The 20,968-nt window shown below is 43.6% G+C and overlaps 1 long non-coding RNA gene across 1 annotated transcript in view; it reads left to right on the forward strand.

Annotated features, from left to right (window-relative positions):
• Positions 1-15,400, forward strand: part of LOC109249587 (uncharacterized) — a 131,826-nt gene extending 116,426 nt beyond the window's left edge. The window contains exons 3-4 of the long non-coding RNA XR_002072646.2: positions 14,031-14,133; positions 15,291-15,400. This is a non-coding gene — a long non-coding RNA (uncharacterized LOC109249587). The remainder of the gene's footprint in view (positions 1-14,030; positions 14,134-15,290) is intronic.
• The last annotated feature ends 5,568 nt before the right edge of the window (positions 15,401-20,968 follow it).

Genomic DNA, 20,968 nt, shown 5'->3' on the forward strand with positions numbered 1-20,968 from the left:
TCACTAATAAACAATGGAGTAGAGTGTCTCTAAACATGTCTGCCAGCTTGAAAATCCTGCAGCTTAGATTCTATAAATAATTTTAATCTGATTTTAGTATTTGTTCATTCAGTTAGACATTCAACGATTGTTTAAATTCCTGTTGTATACTAAGCACAGATATATATTAATGAATAAAACAGATATGAATCCCTCCTTATAGTCTACTGGCAATCAACCCACAATTGTAGATATACCCACAGCTGTGTACTTTCGGGGGGGGGGGCACGGAATTTAAATGGACTTAGAGATGGAGAATAACATGGCATGCCTACATGGACAGAGGGATAAGTAATGATTTTTTAAAGAAGAAAACATTTAAATCAGCATTCAAATAAGAAATTGTTCAGCACACTTCCACTGGCCATGTGTTGATATTCCAGGAAAAAATACAGTGTGGACAAAGACCCTGAGGAGAAAAAAGTGTGATGTGTTTAAAGAGTAGAACATTATGGATATAGAGATTTGCTGACTAGAGAACGTGCTAAATCATAGCCTGTCAGGTTTTGATTGGGTAATTTAGTCTGGCCACCCAACCAGTTTTTAAATCCCCTTCGCAATACTCCCTCTAAATAGCCAATCACCTTGTACTTGAGTCTCTCCACGAGAGGGAATGTACTACCTCTTGGAGTATCCATGCCAGTGTAGGTTAAAAATATGAATTTGTTCCAACTAGGAAGCTGGAACTAGAATCATGAATTATAGTCACGGGCCCGCACCTGAGGAAATTTTCAAGTTGAAATGTAAGAAGCTACTTAGATAGCTGTATTTACCTTTCTTTATTATGTGGAGTGCCAAGGACACACGGCAGGATTTCAAGTTCATCATCTTTTTCTACAAGAAAAAAAAATATGAAAATAAGACCACCCTTGCGAACTTCCCACACTTTTCTATTGTAGCAAAATTCACGTGTGTATCCTAGCAAAGCAATAATTGCACAAGAAGGTCAGTTGTACCCTTGAGGGACAGCTGTGTGTTTGGGCTATAGTGGTGAGGTGGGAGTGACTTTCCTGTGGGGTTTGTGGTACCTCATGTAGAGGAAGTAGACCAACTCCACCAATTTTATAAAAGTCTTTGATAATGTGAGTTTTGACTTACATGTGGCCTCCTATTAATGTGACTACAGAAAGTCAATGGAGAATCCATAAAGATTCTGCCACGTATTTGAAGATACTCCCTACAGCAAGTCTACACCACTAATAATTTGAGATTGGGTTGACTATTGTTCCAGAGTACATCAAGAAACCTAAGTTTCAAGGTCTTAGGGAGGTATTTCCAGCTTGACAACTCACCAGCCACTCTCTCTGAAAGCCACTTATGAACCATATGGTGACTGCCAAGCTACCCTACTTGTAACAGTCTTCAGAGGATTTTGGACCATACTGCAGAGTCATAATACTGCTCAGGGTGTGAAAGTCAAAACTTTGACCAAGATTAAATGCTAGCCCATCCAATGAAATTTTATTGGTAGTCAAAAGAATTTCACCACTGAAATAAAAGAGAAAATCTCCATTGAATTTTGCTTCTCAGATAGCGGTAATGCTCTAAAAGTATCAGAGCAATAGAAAAATAAAGCCAAAAAAATTCAGTCTATCATAATGAGGGTGACAGGTGGAGTATGGTATCCATATGGCATGGACTAGTCTAGACCAGACTAAAAAATCTACAGACCAGTGCCACAAATATCACAGCCAACTTCTTGAGCCAGCTCATGAGGGTCATCTACCAGACCCGCCTGCTTCATGTTAAAGGGTAAGACAGATTCACTAACATGCCCGGAATGCAGCCAGCTCACCGGGACTGATGGGATCTCTACTGGGCCAACCAAATGTCAAAAAAGGAATGTCAACAGCATGCTCTTAAAGTTGCTCTGTAGTGAGCTGAAGTGGGACAATTCCAAGGAGTAGGCCAAAGGACTCCCTTCAAGATCTGCTCAAGCATGACTTTTGTGATGACTTCTAGTGGTGACAGCTTGGCAGAGAAAGCAACAGACCTTGCTGGCCAACAGCAAGGTGAAATGGAGCTGATCCTTCTGAGCAGAGGCATCTGACAGCTGGCTCCAAGAGAGAGAGCTCATCTAGAAAGAGCAGTTGACTTCGTGAACAAGGATTGGAATGGTAAACCACAGGTCGGTCCCTGCCTTTTATGTATGTCACCTATGAGAACAATGTCTGGCACATGCTCAGTAAATGTTAGCTGTATTATCAGTCTTTAAGGCTCCTCACAGGAAACTAGAGTTGATATTACAGTTTGCCATAACTGGTCCATGGTCATATTTCTGCCATTTACTACTCAACATGAAGGGCAAAGTATTAAGAATTCTTAATACCAGTTCTTTCCTCTGTCAGATGCAAATAATAATACCTCATCAATTTTATGAAGATTAATAAAATAATAGGCATAAAACACCAACAATTGTGTCTGGTATACTATTGGGGCTCAATAAATGGTAGTTATTATTAGTAGTCCTAATGGCCTGGGGTCTGGCAAAGCTGTCCGATAGTTTCTGTGATGAGAGAAATGCTCCGTAAGTTGCCCAATAGGGTAGCCACTAGCCACTTGTGGCTATTCAGCATTTGAAAGCTGGCTAGTGCAACTGAAGAATGAACTTTTTGATTTCATTTAATTTTCATTAAAATATCCACATATGGGGGCGCCTGGGTGGCTCAGTTGGTTAAGCAGCCGACTTCGGCTCAGGTCATGATCTCGCGGTCCGTGAGTTCGAGCCCCGCGTCGGGCTCTGTGCTGACAGCTCAGAGCCTGGAGCCTGTTTCAGATTCTGTGTCTCCCTCTCTCTGACCCTCCCCGTTCATGCTCTGTCTCTCTCTGTCTCAAAAATAAATAAACGTTTAAAAAAAATCATTTAAAATATCCACATATGGCTTGTGGCTGATGTGTTGAACGGTTCAGGCTAAGTTGTTCAGGCCTCATCCTGCCCTCTCCATATCCTGTCTGTGCTTCTGTCATGTCCACTTGTTGCCCATTAGTATCTCCATCAGGGGTGGGACAAGAGTGAAGAGAGGACGTAAAAGGCGATTTTGGCAGGTTGGTATCGTGACATAATAGAAAGAAGAAAAATCAGTGACTCTGTGGGGACCATTTCATTCCCAGCTCTGCCTACTGTTCTTGGGCAAGTCACTAGCCTCATCTCCAGGAGAGATTTGATACTGATATGACTTCACAGTTTTCCACCCATCACATGATCACGAAGGGAGAACATAAGAAATGTTACACAATCTTCGATTATTGTTTAGGTACTATGGGTTGCATTTAGCTCTATTTTGTGTCTCTCTAATTTAAAGGTAACGTATGCAAGTGTTGGTATACAAACTAGTACACGTGAGTGGATGACAATAAAAAAGAAATTGAGGCAAGGAAAAGAGGAATTAACCTCGGGACAAAGAAAAGGGGCTTAATGTAAAAGAACATGTGTTCTGTGGAGCAGAGGGCTCCTGGCTCACCCCTATGCAGATGTGTGGCCTTGCAACAGCCAGGGCTGGAGGGGAGAGCACTGGGGAGCACTGGACTGGTAAAGACTTTGCATAAGAAACCCATAATATGACTACAGAGTGGAAAGGAAATTCTGTAAAACAGATCTCCTAGAATCCACTCTATGTGGAAAGAGAACAGGACAAGAAGCCTAGAGGCTCATGTTTCTTCTCAGGATCTGTGGCTAACCTGCTGGGTGACCTGTAGAGAAACCTGGCTAACTTTTTGGGGCCACAATTCAATCATCTGTGCAATTAATTGGTTAGGTTCCCTATAAACTTGGGAAACCCTTAGAGCCCTAGTAATTTTAAGCATGTTTTTCTCTGCCAGGAGCTGAAAGTATGAGAAATTAACAGCAGCTAAACCAGGTAACAACCCCCGCTACACACACACACACACACACACACACACACACACACACACAAACACACATGTACGCATATATTTTTTTAATCTCCTGAAGAGCAGGGCCATGCCCTATTGAATATGACCCTACAGTCCTTATCTGAAGCAACTTATGAACCATAGGTCATGAGATCCCCTTGGTTATAAGCATAATTCTGATTGATTAGCCTTGACAATATCCAAAGAGCTTTCTAGATTTTTTAAAGAGACAGAGCAAAGTAATTCCTCAGACTGTCAGGGCGGCCGTGATAGTGTGTGTGTGTGTGTGTGTGTGTGTGTGTGTGTGTGTGTGTGTGTGAAGCAAAGTGAGAAACCTTACCATCTGCTTCTATAAATGGTGAAATAGAAGGCACACTGTTGGCATTTGGGACAAGCTGGTTATTAGCAGGAGAAAACCGTGACTTTCAGAATATGAAAACTAGTGGTGAAAGAAAACCATCCAGGGTAACTGAGTATATTAGTCTATTTGACTTTAAGTCATCTTTTCTCCACCATTTTTATAGTCTCTAAGTCCACAACTTGTTTTGAAACTCAGCCCCTCCTCCTCTGCTTCTCCCAAGGCTGCTTGCTCTGTGATAAACAACTCCCGGGGCCCTCCCTGCTCTCTCTCCCATTCCTTCTCACATTCCTCTCTGTCTATGTCCATTCTTTCCTGAGACTAGGGTGGGAATCTCTACTCAACAGTCCACTTGCCTGGACCCTGTATCCAACAACGGGAAGTGGTAGTTTTAGAGAACACTTAGGGAGTGATTCCTATACACACACACACACACACACACACACACACACACACACACACACACACAGACCAGAAGTCCCGGGGAATCAGTTCTACATGCACCTTGAACCTTAATAACCTCAGGATGAAAGTAAAGAGGCTGTAAAGCATGCCAAGTCCACTCTCCATAATAAGTCTCTCAGCTTTGCTGCCTCTCAGCTTTGCTGTAACCCAGGTTGGTTACAATGGACATGACAACAATCTTCCCTGTGTTTTCTACTTCCTGGTGACAGCCTGTCCCACTGACCTCCCTGGTCACGAGAGGATCCTTCTCCTTTGTTGGGGCCCTTACATTTATGGCTCTTTTATTAGGTTGGCAGGTGTTTTAAGTGAAGGAGTAAAGAAGCAATACAATTTGCATGTAGTTCAGTACAGAGGGAACAAGGAAATGGAAAAATTTATCCATAGGCATTTTCTGCTAAAAGGTTGCAAAATTCTTTAGGCACCATTGAGAAGAAGACTTCTCCTTGTTTCAAGCCTAGATTTCTGGTACATTAAGGCTATAAGGTTTTCTGGATTGTGAAAATTTCTATGGGGGGGGGGGGAAGGGGCCTAGAGAAAAAGATTAAATAACATGCCCAAAAGATCACACATTGCAAAGCCAGTTAGGAGAGCCCCAGGACTAAAGGCTAGATCAACCAATTTCCCAAGATTTTACCTCTCTCTCTCTCTCTCAATCTCTCTCTCTCTCTCTCCCTCCCCCTTGATCATCTTCAAAAGAGACCTTCTTTGGTGGGCCTAGGGGAAAAAAAACAGTTAATCTCTGAAAGACACAAAGAAGATTGGCAACCTGTGTGTGATCTTCCCTTTTTTACTTTCAAGATATTCAGTGTTCTGACTGTGCCCAGGAAATAGAGAAGAGAAGAAAAGAGAATCAGATACCTTTAAAAACAAAACAAAATAAATACAGAAAACTGCTTTTGAAAGAAAAATGGTGTGTGTGCGTGTGTGTGTGTGTGTGTGTGTGTGTGCACGCGCGCGTGTGTGTAGAATCAGGGCCATGTATCTTTTGGGAGTAAGCTACACAAAAAAGTAAATGGCCTTCCCATTAAGTGGAACATATAGAAGGACCCTTCTTTGCCTATTCCAGTCCTTAAAAGCCTTAACAATCAGCGAGGGGGCAGACGATTCAATCCACTGCAGGCCCTGGGTCTCTGCTTTGCCTTATATTCTGCAAGATCATCCCATTTCCTTTGGGCTTCTTCTGGCCCTCCCCCAACCCTTGCCAAGTCAGCTCTCTTCCATTATTAGTCATTCTAATAAACACTTCTAATAAACACAAACCCTATAAACCAATCCAGGATGCTACTTTTGGCTCTTATGCTGCCTTTAGGAAAGACTGATACCTGCATTAACTTTGTCTTCTGTCCTGGAGAAACCCAGCTGCGATCTCTAACATATTCTATTGCAAGCTGCAATATAATGGACATATTTAGTGTACATTCTCTTGTTAAATGGAATCTGCATTCTTAGTGAACTAAAAATGCTTAATTATTAATAAGTCCCCCAGGGATTGGTGACATTTGGGATGATTTTATCATGCTGTAGATATTAACAACATAATGCGTATGGTGGTGTCTAATCCAACTCTTTCATTTAAAAGAACATTCCTTCCCAATTCGTTTCAACTCATATGCCATGTAGATTATTAGTCCCTGAACATCCAGCCCCAGGTGGAGGTAGAGGGAAGTTCCTTAGGAGTGTGATGGGATTGGAGCTGGGGCTACCGTACAGGGAAGGCCAGGAAGAGGCACCAGGGAGCCGGAACTGGTTTGGGGTGGACTGGAGACCAGCTGCTTCCATTCAGATGGAAGCAATGGCTGCAAGAGACAAGGTTCTGGAAAGATCACAGGGCTAAGGGATCACAGGACTAGATGCCAGCCTTTTAGTTCTGCACCGATTTGCCGTGCACCTCTGAGGAAGTCACTTAATCTCTGAGGGATAGAGTTTTTTCATATATTTGGAAGGGATCATTACATGCTCCTTAACCACCTTATTGAATTATGTGCAGTATATAGGAAGGTACTTCCAACAATTAGAACACTTTATAAGGAATCTATTCAAAGGTGAGAAACAAGGAAATAGCAATTACTAACCACCCTCTATGTACCAGGAGTTGCGTTCAATATTTTTTATAAACGTGAAGTCAATTCATCTTCCCAAAATAATCTGAGATTGGCATGTCCGCTTCATTTACAATGGCGGAAACAGACTCAGAGCGTTAGCCTAAAGCTCTTCATCACAAAGCAGTGAGTGGTGGGTGGTGAGTGGAACCAGGCTGAAAACCTGAAAGAATAAAATACGTGTCTGAGAAGGCAAAGTGTAAAAAGAAAATGGGTTACAACCTTAGATCTTAAATAGAAATGTTCAGTCAACCCGAGCATCTGGTTGGCTGATACATGAGGATATGCGTTAGCACAGCTTATGAACATTAACGTGAAAGCTTCATATTTTGTCATCTGCCCATTTCTCTGCACAGTTCTGATATTAAGGAAGGGAAATCTCTATACGGATAGTGTCGAAACTAGGTTTTTGAATAAAGTTCATGTTTATGAGTCCTGCCATTAGGTTTGTATGATCTTGATATGTTAGCGGTTGACGGGTGATATGGAGCTTCCCGCTCACGACTTCCTTGTTTCTGCCTTGTCACCGTGAGACTGGCTTTGGTGGAGTTTCTGCCTCCAATGGTAACAATTGTTTCTTGCTGCTCCATTTCTGTTCAGGGCTCTGTGTTCTGCCCGGGATAGTGGAGATCCCATTTGCACACAAATGCTTTGCACACTGTGAGCCCTAGTTCACAGTGTTCGGTCTGGAGATGAAGTTATTGATGGCTGTTTATGAGAGAGACAAAGTGGAGCAGGGTTTGGATCAAGAGACCAGAAGCCAGTCCATCACCTGCTCCCTCGGTGACCTCGTTTCACCTCTTTATGCTTCAGTTTCTCCATCTGTTGGTGGAAAGAGTGATACATGATAGCTTGCTCTCCGACTGTCATGAACATCTTTGTAAAGCACTGGGAGATGCTAGAAGGAGCCTGAAAGACTCATGCTTCCCTTTGTGCAGTAAAATAAAACCCTGTCGGATGGTCTAAACATTACAGAAAAGATCTTTTTTAAATAGAAAGATGATCTTACACCTGAAAAAGTACTTGCGTTTCTTCATTTATCAGTGAATGGTGTTCCGTGAAACCCACTTGAGTGGCTAGACCTAAATGTTCACTTAAATAATAGATAAGTATAAGCATGTACAAGGAACACACATGGCTGTTATTTCTGCTAGGTTACTTTTCAATCCTAGAATGCATTTTTATACTACTTTAAAATTTTCTTTCAATATTTATTTTTGAGACAGAGAGAGAGAGAGAGAGAGAGAGAGAGAGAGAGGGAGAGTCTGAGTGGGGGAGGGGCAGAGAGAGAGGGAGACACAGAATCCAAAGCAGCCTCCAGGCTCTGAGCTGTCAGCACAGAGCCCTACATGGGGCTCGAACCCACAAACTGTGAGATCATAACCTGAGCCTAGGTCAGACACTTAACAGACTGAGACATCCAGGCCCCCCTATCCTACTTTTAATATAGTTAGTGTGCTTGCTGTCTTGCTGTCATCACACACAACACACACACACACACACACATACACACACACACACACACACACACACACACACACACACACATCTGTGGTGGAATTACAGGGAGTTGATATCATCACCCCTATTCTATAGATGAGAAAACTTAAACCAGGAGAAATGAATGGATGTCAAAGTCCACACAGGTAATTAGAGTCAGTCAGAGTTGTGAAAATAACCAAGTCTCTTGTCTCAAAATCTGGTGCTTGTCCCTCTCAACTTCATTTTTGAGAATACTGAAGACCGAACTTTTTTCCTTTTAAAAAAATGTTTCTTTTCGTAAGTTTTATTTATTTCGACATATAGAGACAGAGTGTGAGCAGGAGAGGGCCAGAGAGAGAGGGAAGTATCAGCGAGGCTCAAACTCATGAACTGTGGGACCATGACCCAAGCCTAAGTCGGATGCTTCACCGACTGAGCCACCCAGGTGCCCCAAGATTGAACTTTTTTCAGTCTCTGTTTTTCTATGTCTTTTTTCCTCCTTGCTGATATAACAAGGCTGCTGCTGCCATCTGCACACTCCTCCTCTGGAGAGCGGGACCCTCTGAAGGAATCCTCTCATTCCTGGTGCTCTCAAATAAGGGTTGCGGCAACGTGAGAAGCCAGACACGTCTGTTTGCTTGTTAAGCTTGTTTCTCGTCGCAAGGCCGGAGAAAAACCTGCCAAAAATTACATCACTGAGTCACTGGGACCTCCAAACTGCTTTAAGTGGAAGAGCCAGTCAAGCTGCACAAGTAATATTCAGGCTGAAATAGCTGCGTCGTGATGCTATTACGGACATGCGTTTGCTTTGTATGTGCTTCTAAAGTGTATCCAGGCTTAAGAATCAGAAAGAAGGGAAAGCATGGGTTGAACACCAAAAGAGCACTTGAAACTGGCATTCTTTTTTCCTATGGGAATTAAATTGCAAAGATCATCAGAGACTGATGTAGAAACCCAGAAAAGCTACAGTTGATGAGGCGCAAACTCCATTGTTTACACACATTCACTGATGACCCCTGTTCCCTGCATGCCCTTTGCTGACACAGGTTGCTATTACAATTCCTTGCGAGGAGCTATCCTCTTAAAAAAGAGTTCTACTGAGATTTAAAAAAAAATCTTTTTAATGTTTATTTATTTTTGAGAGGTGGGGGAGGGGCAGAGAGAGAGGGAGACACAGAATCTGAAGCAGGGCTCCAGGCTCTGAGCTGTCAGCACAGAGCCCGACACGGGGCTTAAACTCGTGAACCACAAGATCACGACCTGAGATGAAGTCGGTCAGGCTTAACCGACCGAGCCACCCAGGTACCCCTCTACTGAGATTTTTGAACACTGAAACAAAGAAATCTGCAAAGGGGAACCCCAACATGACAGACAGCTAGCCTGCTGCTGCTGGCCACAGTCTGGCTGCTGACGCTCAGACAGAATGACCCCTCTCAAAGATGCTCCTCTCTGCCCCACTTGATCTCATACTGCCAGGGCCGGCGTCCCTGGGCAATTGCCCTGTAAAATGAGCAGCTCCTTTTCGACAGCAGACTCCCAGCTGCTCCCTACCTCTGAGGCTGCTGTTGGGCATGACAGGGCAGCTGGCCCGGCCTGGCTTGGCTCTCTTGCTGCTGAAGGCCCATTAAGAGCCAGAGCTGGAAGGCACAGGTAGGCAGGAGTGATGCGGGCAGCCGAGGCGGGGCGCCTGCCCTCCCACCTGCATGGTCTTCCCCGGCTTGACTAGATGGGGTGGGTGATTTGAGGGTTCGGTGCCCTTCCCTAGAATAGCAGTCTTCCCTTCTTTTCCTGCCTCGTGCCATGCACCTTTACCCACCCTAAAGTCCTGGCTGCACACAGAACACTGCCGCCAGCCCTTCCCCCAGGAGCTGGAAGGGCCAGATCTGGCCCAGTGCCAGGCTCTGAAGAAACAGCATAGGGCAGAGAGAGGCGGTGGGTGGGGCAGGGAGCCTTGTGTTACACATTCAAAGCCTAATTTTGGATCAGAGTCATACTTGTAGCCAAGCCTGAAAGATCACTGAGGCCCCAAAATGAACCCACAGCTCCGAGGCGGGGCATGGGCAAATCCTCAGCAATCTTGCCCACACGCTGCTCTCCTTACAGAGGTTACGTTAGCCTTGTTTGGATTTTCAGTGGTATTTTTTTAAAGCAACATCAGTAGTCTTTTTTGCCTCATGCCAGCCGAGGGCAGCGCACGTTTCCTGCCCCTGTATCTGTACCCCTTCACAAGCCGAGGTGCCCACCGGGAGCCTGGGTTCCTCGCGCCACTGCCCCCTGAGTTGGGCCCAGGACGCACCCTCCTGCTTGCAAAGGCACCAGCACAGACAATAGACCAGCAGGGCAAGGGCTGCTGCAGGTGACAGAGCAGGCACCTTCAGGCGAACAATAAAAACAACTCTCTCTGTCCGACCAAGTGGAGAAGAAGAGGGGAGACCCGATGGGGCGCTGGCCTCTGGGAGCCAGGAGAGAGGGAAGGGCTGCTCCCTCTCCTTCCAAGGGTGTGGGCACTTCCTTCGGAGAATTTGCTGCTGCCAAGAGCAGGCTGTCGCCTCCCTGGAACTGGGGGTATGGGGATGCTTGTCTGCAGAGCCGGCCGGCCCACAGCCCGGAGCAGCTGGTTGTAATTATGCACTGCAGCTTAGGAGGAAGTTGCTGGCTGGCTGCGGAGCGTGTGCTGGGCCTGGCTGCGCGCTGGCTGCTGGGCTTAAGGGAACAATGGAGATAGAAGCCAGTGGCAGCAGGGGAAGGGGAGGAGCAGGACAAGGGTGAAGACAGGCAGAAAGAAAGGGCCGAGCTGCTCCCAATGCCTAATGTGGAGGAACCGGGGGCTGCCCTCCAAGGACCCCTGCTCCCGTCCCCAGGCGTAAAAGCAGTCTGCGCCCCTCTGTCAACAGCCCCCCTGACTTTTTTTTTTTTTTTAAACTGTACCTGCTGAACGCTGGATTTAGAGAAGTGTGCCTGGCTGACATATTGAATAGCGCTCCTCAGCCTGTTTAATCTAAATTGACTGCATCTTCGCAGCAGCTGGCCACGGGGAAAAACAAAAGAATCCATGATGAAAATGGCAGATCTCTCCTGACTAGAAGGTCCTACAGCAGCAGCAGTTAAACATTTCAGTACCTTGCTAAATGCTGTGCCCAGATGCTGCTTCAGGAGGGAAAGCAAAAAAGACAACTTCACTGAAGTGAATGGTGGGTTCATTAACAAGTCACCCTCCCCCACCCCCGCCATTTGGCAAAAAACTTATTAATGTCTAGTTTTTTATACTTTCCGAGGTTTCTTGGGTGTTTTCTAATTAGAACAGAGCAGGAAAATAAACGTAGAGGAGGGGGGTGGGAAATGGGGGTCGGGGGACTGTCTTTGCTGCTGTTGTGTCTGGAAGCTCCAGGAGTCACCCCCGCAGGGATCTTCTCTCGCGTCCGTGGCCAGTCCCGTCCGCGTAATCTCCCACTGTTCCCTTCCTCACTTCTGTGAGGAGGTCACCAGCAGCACCCATGTGGCTTGGAGTTCCCAGCAAAGTATTCAGAATCCCAAGTTTTTGCCAGCTCAGGGAACAATGTCAAGGCCCCAAATCAGACAAGTGGACAGGCCTGAGATTCCTGTGGCCTCCTGATGACCCCTCTCCGCCTGTACAAACTCCTGATTTATGTCGCTTTGAAAGGGCCAGTGTCCTACCTGATATTGGGCACCCTTGATGTATAAAAGTGACAGCCATGCACAGTGACACATTATTGGCTTGGGCTGGTAAATGACGAGGCAATTTCATTACTTTTCCCCCTTGTCCATTGCCTACCACAAGATGACTTGAAATGCTATCAATCAGGAGGCGTGAATGCAGGGAAGTGCCAGCCTGTATGTGGGCACGGCAGCCTTGTTCTCTAATGATTAATGAAAAGAAATGATGACACTATTCTTTTTAGGTCTGATTGCTAGGATCTCCTTATTGCCTGGGTGGAGCTATTGTGGTGACAGGTCAAAAGGATTTTCCCCCGTAGGTTGCAAGTAGGCACTATTTTTTCTTCCTTATCCTTCTCTTACCTCTGGCTGAAGTCCTACATTGTCTACCCACACACAAACACACAGCGTTCATTCCTAGAACTATGCTGTTCGATACAATAGACACTTACCATTTATAACACTTAAAATTAATTAAAATTAAATAAAATTGAAGATTGGGCTCTTCGGTCATCCTAGGAAAATTTCAAGTGCTCAGCAGCCACATGTAGCTGGGGGCTACCGTATCGGATAGCACAGAATTACAGAACGTTTCCATCGTTGCAGAAGCTTCTATTAGACAGCCTATCTTTCTACTCAATAGCATCTATCTGCTCTTTGTATCTCAGGACTCCTGTTCCTTTCAGAATCTTCTACCAATAAGTTCTATAAAAGGCGAAACATTTTTTTTTTTCTTTAGCCGCAACTTAAATCAAAACTAACCCGCTTCCTCTAGGCTCCTAAGGGAAAGTTCCCCAGCTACTGTGCTGGTAGAACCTTATAGTTAGTTGAACAGGGTGTGGCATCAGAGACACTAAAAGCTCAAGAGTTAGCAGGATTAGTTTCCAGCAGTCTGACCCTAATCTATTCCTTCAGATAATTTTTCTAGACAGTTCTTAATCATAGCTGGGGGAGCTATTCTGAGACCAAGTGGTGAGTCAAGAAAGATAGCAGGGCATCTCCATAAAAATTTGCACAATAAATGGAGAGTAATAGCTCCTTTAGAACTGCATGGTATAAGGCACTACAGATTCCTGCAGTGAGGCTTTGAAGTTGGGCGGAGATACACAGAGCCATGAAGTACTTTGATGCAGGGGGAAGCACCTTCAAAGCTTGCAGGGGGAGAGATTACAACCACTACCTGTAACAATTGTTCAGGTCCTTTGTGTGTGTGTTAGTGGGGGCAGGGATTGGACCACACAAAAATTAAATAAATAAACCAGAAGCTGCACTGAAAGCACTGTACACAAACTAACTACAACCAAAGGAAACCAAGGATAGGATATTTAATTTAACACTTCAGCAGGGCGCCTGGGTGGCTCAGTTGGTTAAGTGTCCAACTTTGGCTCAGGCCATGATCTCACGGTTCGTGAGTTCGGGCCCATGTCAGGCTCTGTGCTGACAGCTTGGAGCCTGCTTTGGATTCTGTCTCCATCTCTCTCTGCTCTCTCTCAAATATAAATAAACATTAAAAAAAAAGAAACCATCTTTAAATGTAACACTCTCACTGGAAAATAAAGCATTGTACCAAAACTTTTATTTATTTATTTTTTATGATCTTATTTAAAATAAAACCCTTGTTGGCATATGGTATATACTTTTAATATTTAAAATTTATCACTTTCATTTTCCTTTTTACACAATTTCCAAATCTGCTTTATTCTCATCTTTCATGGGAATAAGATCAACTATATATCTTATTAACAAGTTAGGCAACATGAATACATACTTTATCCTGAGCCTCTCACAATTTAATTTACAACGAGAGCATCCAGAGTGCAAGCTCTATGACCATGTTATTATTCACAAATTCTTATGAACTTTTATTCTGCCCCATTGTGGTGTGGGTATCGGTGGGTAACAGAGCATTCTTGGAAGGAGATAAACAGGATATTACCAAAGTTGCTTTCTTAGTCCAAGCTGCCTTATTACTAAGCAGCTGTTATGTATTACAGCCACAAACCTGCACTACCAACTGGCCTGATTTTCCTATTTTTCAGGGAATAAATGTAGGCCGGGACTTGTTTGAAAGTGAAAGCTAAAACAGGGAAAGAAAGTAAGAAAAGACAAGACCCGTCAGATCCAGCTTGGAACGTTTCCAAGGTAGGAGTCAGAAACCTTTCAGAGTAAGAGACCCTAGCACTTTTCCTTTTGACCCCAGTGGGAAGTGTGGGGTGGGACTGGGGAGATGGGTTGTGTTTAATGTTCTCATTGGAGCATTTCGGAAACTCAACTGGAGACAGTCTTCTAATCAGTGAGGCAGGGAGACAGTCTGATAAGAGTGGCCGGCCTGAGAACCAGCAAAACCGGGTCCCTTTTCAGCTTTTCTCCCCGTGCCCTGGGCTGCAGACCCCGTCTTTGAGGGAAGCAGGCCCAGGCCCAAGCAACACCTATGATGAGGTGTTTGGCCAGTTTCGGAGTCAGTAAACCTCCCATGGCAGCTGAAGGTCACCGAGCCTCTGGCTACAGCCACCAGCTCTCTTCTTACACTAGAAGTGTCCCCATGTAAGCTGGAAGCAGGGCACGTGGGGAGCAGGGAAGCAGGAGGGCATCCTCTAGCCCACCGCTGGCTGAGGCAGACTCACTATTTCACTCAGAGTGCAAGCAAGAGAGGACTAAATGGTACCCTGATCCTCAGTGAACAAATACTCTGGAAACGACGCTCCTTCATAATGAAGCTGGCTGTTTTCTTTTTCTCTAAGTCTTCATAAATCATATGCAGCAGTGTTGGCATGAGTCATATGGCTCGACAGCAAAGCTCCTGCTAAGCCACACAGCTGCACAGGACAAAAATACCTCAGTGAATAGAGCGTGTTTGTCCTGCATGGTTTATGGTATAAATAAGAAATCAGCAAAAATGTAGGGGTTCCCCAGCCTCTCGTTTCTGAGTCTCATAACCCCTCGGCTGCCTCCTCTGTCCCTGCAATTACTTTGTGTTGACCTGCCCCTCCACCTCCTTGCCTTTGGGAAGAAAGAAAAGGGTGTGATCAGTGGCATTTTCGAATACTGATGGTCTTACTCATTGATAAGGACATTTTTAGTCAACATTCAAGGTAAAGGTACTTGGTCTTTGAATTGTAATGGAATAATGAATGACAACTCCTTATAAAAGGCTTTGCAAATGGATGGGGCAGTAACGTGGGCCACAATGAAATCACGGACATGTGACTCCAACCCTGAGCTTACCCTTGGTGGGTCTGGGGGCCTTTGGGGGATCAGAGGTGCCGTCCCTTTTCTTCAGGTACTCCGTGTCTTTGCAGGGATATGTCCAGATGGGGTCTGCTCCAGCTCCTCGAGGCCCATTCTGGGGCTGCGGAGGTGACCCAAGCATGCTGAGTCCATGCCACTTCACAGCCTTCTCCTGCAAACCTTTCCCCACCTTTCTGCCAGATCACAGGTGAGCCCTAGGAGTCCCACTCTCCCTTAACCCTCTTTCTGGCTTAGAACTTCCAGAATCTTCTTTTCTGGCAGCCCACTTGGTATTATTTTGGTTAATATTTAATAATTTCACACCATATCCACTTCTTCTCTGTCTTCTTTGGATGGGTCCTTATGTCTTCTGTGTTATTGCTTCATCAAATAATGAAATTTCTGACACTAAAGTGTGCTGTTGGAATGCATTTGCCTCATTAATGGAGGTATCACTGTATATGTGGGTCATTTAATGTCTGTTAGGTGACATGTCTCATTTACCTTCACTTAATATGTATTTAGGGCTTTGGTTTGAAGAGATGTATTTTTTTAATTAAATACATATTTTGAGTCCTGACATCTGACATGTTTTGCTTATATGTAAAATGTTTATATAATTTGCCTATCTAAGTTCAGTGAAGTATAAAATACCCTAATGTATGGTAGTAAATCATTTTGCCCATATAAACCTCTATTTATTTGTGGCTAGACTAGAAACAAGCTAAGACTTTCTTAACATTCCAAGTACAATTGCTTTTGGACTTGCTTCCCCCAATGCACAAGGTAAATTCCTGCCTGCAATGATGCTTTGGAACAAGTTTCCAGCCACATTTCTGCTGTGGGGTTTTAGGTGTGGAAAACCAAGGAGAAAGGTAGGAGACAAGACATTTTCAATGATCATCTTTTCTTTTGGAACTGTTGACTTCCCCTTCCTGATGTGGGGAGAGAGAATGAACTTCCATGTCAGAGGGAACTAGACTTGAATCTTTTAGTCTGTGACCTTGAACAAGTTACTTACCCTTCCCAAACCTTACTTTTTTTGCATTTTTAAAAAGTGGGTGATGAGCCATATTTCCTGGGTTTGTTGTAAAATGAGATTGTTTAGCCTAATATCTATCTACAGTGGTATTCAACAAATGTCTATTCTCTTCCTAGTTCTGTCTTGACTCAGATATCACTATTAGATATGCCATATTTAGAAGGTAATCTAAGCAAGTATTTCAGTTCTCTCTCCATCAACATATGAGGTAGTTAAGCTAAATTATCAGTTAGAATGTGCCTTTGAAAAGTTCTATTGGCCTCACATTGTAGATGTCAAACCCTCAGCCACTACTGCAAGGCTCTTTTGTCTGTTCATCAGCAAGTGGTCACGTGCAATTGGTCGTGTAGGGAAGTTGGCCACGAAGGTCCCAGCCAGGCTCCAGGCTGGGAGAGGGCCGTGAGGGGCGTGTACCTACCTCCACCACCACTCCATTCTCGTGTATGCTTTGAAGGCCTCAGAGAGTTGTCTGCTACCCACCCACACATCCACCAAATTTCTGCTGAAGTGCCAATGGTAAAGATCCATTCCTTTGGTTTAACAGCTTGTCAGTGACAAACACACGACTTAGGCTAGCTTTTGTAAAGAATGAGGATTCCTCGGGCCTATGTAACTTGGAAGTTTAAAAAGGTCTACTGATTTCAAGTGCATCCGGAGCCCGTGTCCACCCACTAGACCAGTCACTCTGGGTGAGACAGACAATAGTTTCATTTGTTAGACCAGAGTCACACAAACCTCTGGAACAAAGAGTTGGGACAGTCTTACCTAAACTGTATCCACACAGAGGAAGCTTGGGGAGGTGAGCCACCAAAATAAAAAGGTTATTTTCTGGGTAGTCAAATTCAATAGATGTTGACTACAAGCACTGTGGAACAGAAAATATGATGGGAGTGTTAGCACTTGAATTCAGGTTGTCAGCAAGCGTATCAGGGAGGGTCTAGTTGGGAGACTAGGCTGGCTTTGCAAGCGTTGGCCAGACTCAACAGTGGATTCACTCACAGCTGCGGGGAAAAACCACTTCTGCTGAGTGAAGAAGTGTGGCTGGAGCAGTGGTGCTCATAGCAGTGGCAGCAGACATCAAGCCAACAGGGAGCAAAGGGGAAGGAGTTAGTCCCTTCTCCTCCAGCCTTGCAGGCTTCCTCCAATGCTGTCGATTTTTAAAGCCTAACATGGAGCTGCCAGCAAAGGAGAAGTGTGGGTCACAGAGCTCCAGCTCCAGCATCAAAAGGCCAAATATATGAGAGGAGGGGTGGGGCTGAGGGACAATAACCTCCTACGTGGGAGGGAATCACCCTCGAGTGCGCATTGGATGCTTCCCTGAAGATTAGTAGATGGTAAGTGTACTAAGCCATGGAAGTTTGGATGGCATTGAATACTGCACAGAGATCTGAATCATACTTCCATTCTACCTTCGAAATTCCTTATTTCTTGCGCAGAACAGCCCTGATAACAGTGGGGCTGTACTAGGTGAGACCATAAAATAAAGGGATGGCATCCCCAAGGAAAGCATTTCATCAACCTGAGTTATTCCTTCCTGTACCCATGCTACCAGTAGGTCAAGCTTTTCCTTTTCTACCTTGGCTGTAAGTAGTCAATATCTTGATAATTACTGAGCCATGTTTATCAAAGGGCAGCTGAAATTTTCCCAATGACTAAGCATAAACAACCTTGCCAGGGGAAGGAACCAGTGTGTTTACACAAAATGTTTGTCCATTTCCTAAGGTAAGGTTCTTCTCTTGGTCAAAATGTCTCAATAACTCTATCACTTGAGACTAGCTCTTGAAGCCCTGAAGTTTCAGACAAATTGAATTTCTCTATACCTATTCTTCCCATACTAGTATGACCACTTTGGTCAAAGCAAGTTGTGTGTGTGTGTGTGTGTGTGTGTATGCGAGCGTGCTTAATAAGGCCCGGTGAAAAACACGTATTCTGTGTAAGCAATAAAAACCAGAACATCAAGTACAATTTGGTGAACTTTAGTAGAACAGGTATTAAGCAACAACTTTGCTCTAACAAACTGTGAAGTCTCAACTTTTCAAAAAAGGAGAAAAGCTCTTCAGTACCACTGAACCATGAATCCATTTTTGGTTTATTGTTAGCAAAAGGCTGTCATCAAAACTAATTTTATGTCTGTTAATAAATGAGTAATAAATAACAATTGTTCCAAATATGAATAAACTTTCAGGGAAAAATTATGGATATAGAAATCTGTCATCATAAGTGACTTTGAGCGTGATAAAAATTATAAAAATACTCTAATTTATTTCAACTAAATGCTTTATAGTTTTCAAGATGCTTTCACATCTATCTTCCCATTCAATCCTCACAGGAACTGTGTGAGGTGGGTAAGATTTATTGTCCAAGTTTGCAGATTAAATAAAAAACAAAAGCAAGTGAGGCTCAGAGAGGCTCAGGCAGCTTGCTTAAGTTGATTAAGTTGGTGGAGCTGGGGTCAGAAGCCAGGTTTTCTAAATCCTACATTGGCCCTCTTTTTACTGCTGCTTCTTTAACTCTACGTTGAGCTTTCATAAAATGGATAAAAGTAAAGGATCAGTGTTTGCTATTTCCTACATATATAAAGTAGTAAGATCTACCTTTTTAGATCATGCATCTGAAATGTAGTTGAGAAGAATAAGAGAAAGGATAAGAAGGAGAAGAGGAAGAGGAAAAAAAGAGGAAGAAGAATGGCTAACATTTGATTGTTACTACTTGCCAAACTGTCTTCCTTATGTACTCCCTACAACTATTCATGAGGTATATTTATTTCTTTTACCCTCATTTTACAGATGAATAAAGAGAGGGGCAGGTAGCTTTCCAGAGTCACTTAACCGATAAGTTTCAGAACAAGGATTGCATGGAGGCTTGTTTGATCCAAGACCCATGTTCTCTTCTCCTCCATGCAGGCTCAGCCACTGACAGGACTGCCCCAGTTATAAGTGCTGATCCATCCCATTCTCCCAGACCTGCCTGAATGCAGAGTATCTAAATAAAGACAGTGAAGCCACAGTCTAACACACTGTAAATATAGCCTCACCTGGGAAAGTCACGAACTTCAGGTTTGATACGCTGTATAATCTTGGCTAAGACCCTCCTTCACAGTCTTCCTCTGTTCACAAAGAATGACAATATTGGGGTGATGTCAATAACCATTTACCTCTGACTTCCCTCCATTAGAGCCTGCCACCGAAGACATAGACCATTGACCAGAAAAGTGGACCTTTTCCCCATGCTTTGTTTAATAACCTAGAATGAGAGATGTCATGTAAATTCCAGTTACTACCTAATTAACTATAGTGGCTAATATTTTTCACATCGCAGGCCTGAAGGCAGAAACCAAAATTCAATGCTGGCACAGATGGCATTATTTTCAAATGTTCGTGCGCAACACAACATATTTCCCAGCAAATAGACTGGTTGTTCTTACTAGCTTTGTGTCATCTTCAGAACATACCAGAGGCATTAATCCATATTATGGTCTTGGAACTTTCTTTTTTCTGCTTAAAGCCTAACGTATTTTCAAATTATAAAACTTAAAAGTGCCTGAAACCACGAAATTTCTTTTTTTTCCCCCCCTTTGGCACTCATAACTGAAAAAGAGCTGAAATTTTTCCCCAAGATTTTTATAAGGAATTTGCTCTTAGACTGATGCTTGTTAACTGGAGTTCTTTTTTTTTTCTGACCAACTTTTAATTTCCTGAAAATTGGGGCTTATGCTAGAGCATAAGAGAAGGCACTAACAAATCCTAATCTGGGATAATGAGCTGGATAGGTAAATGAGTACATGGCTACTACCAAAGATAATAATGTCCACGGAATTTTTTTTCCCTCCCAATTAAGTATAGATGAGATTATATGAACATGCAGCAGTATTCTTTTAGTAATCGTGCTAGACTAGCAGTCTAAATTTATTTTACGTAATATTCTTTTTAATAACAATGTCTATTAAAGACATCTGTTGAAAGTCCATAATGCTTATTTCATGGATAGACAGCATAAGAGCGTGCTTTAAGAATTCTGTTTTCAGTTTAATGTTATGGGCTGTTAAGGAGAAGGTTTATGGGTGTAACATTATTAGTTGGAATTTGACTCAAATTGAAATCAGGCCCAAGAATTTACTTATCCATAATATTATGAAGGGCTTTTTAAAACATTAAACAGTTTAACTAAACAAGAATATTAGTATAATTTAGTGTTTTACCTGCAGTTCTCAAGGCCATTCAAAACACTTCCTAATCACCAGATTTCAAATTCATGTTAGCCTCCCTGTCATACTACAAGGCTTTTAAAAATCAGAGATTTTATTATATCGGGTCAATATTTCAACTGTGAGAGAAAAAGATGTATGGTATATATTTGCTGAATTATTTGACTATGGATGAAACAGACAAAAATCCCATATGTCTCGGGCCCTTTGTTAGGATTTAAGGTGCCAGCTGAGCCATGGGGATGGTGGCGGAATGGAGAGGCACAGGGGTTCCAGCCCAGGCTTGGCCTGGACAGAAGCCACCGTACTAATACCATTGCCAAGTAGAAATGAATCACCCTACCCATTGGCTAGGCTTAGCATCCCTGTTATTTCATTTTAAAACCTCAATGATCAAGATTAAAAGAAAGCAATAAAACATATCACATTTTTACTCGTGCAATTTGAAGAGCCCCCCATTCTCCACGTCTGTAGCCTTGACACTTCTTTTGGCATTGCTATTA

This window comes from Panthera pardus, unplaced genomic scaffold, assembly GCF_024362965.1.
Source record: "Panthera pardus isolate Hobbes unplaced genomic scaffold, ASM2436296v1 HiC_scaffold_13, whole genome shotgun sequence".
NCBI lineage: Eukaryota > Metazoa > Chordata > Mammalia > Carnivora > Felidae > Panthera > Panthera pardus.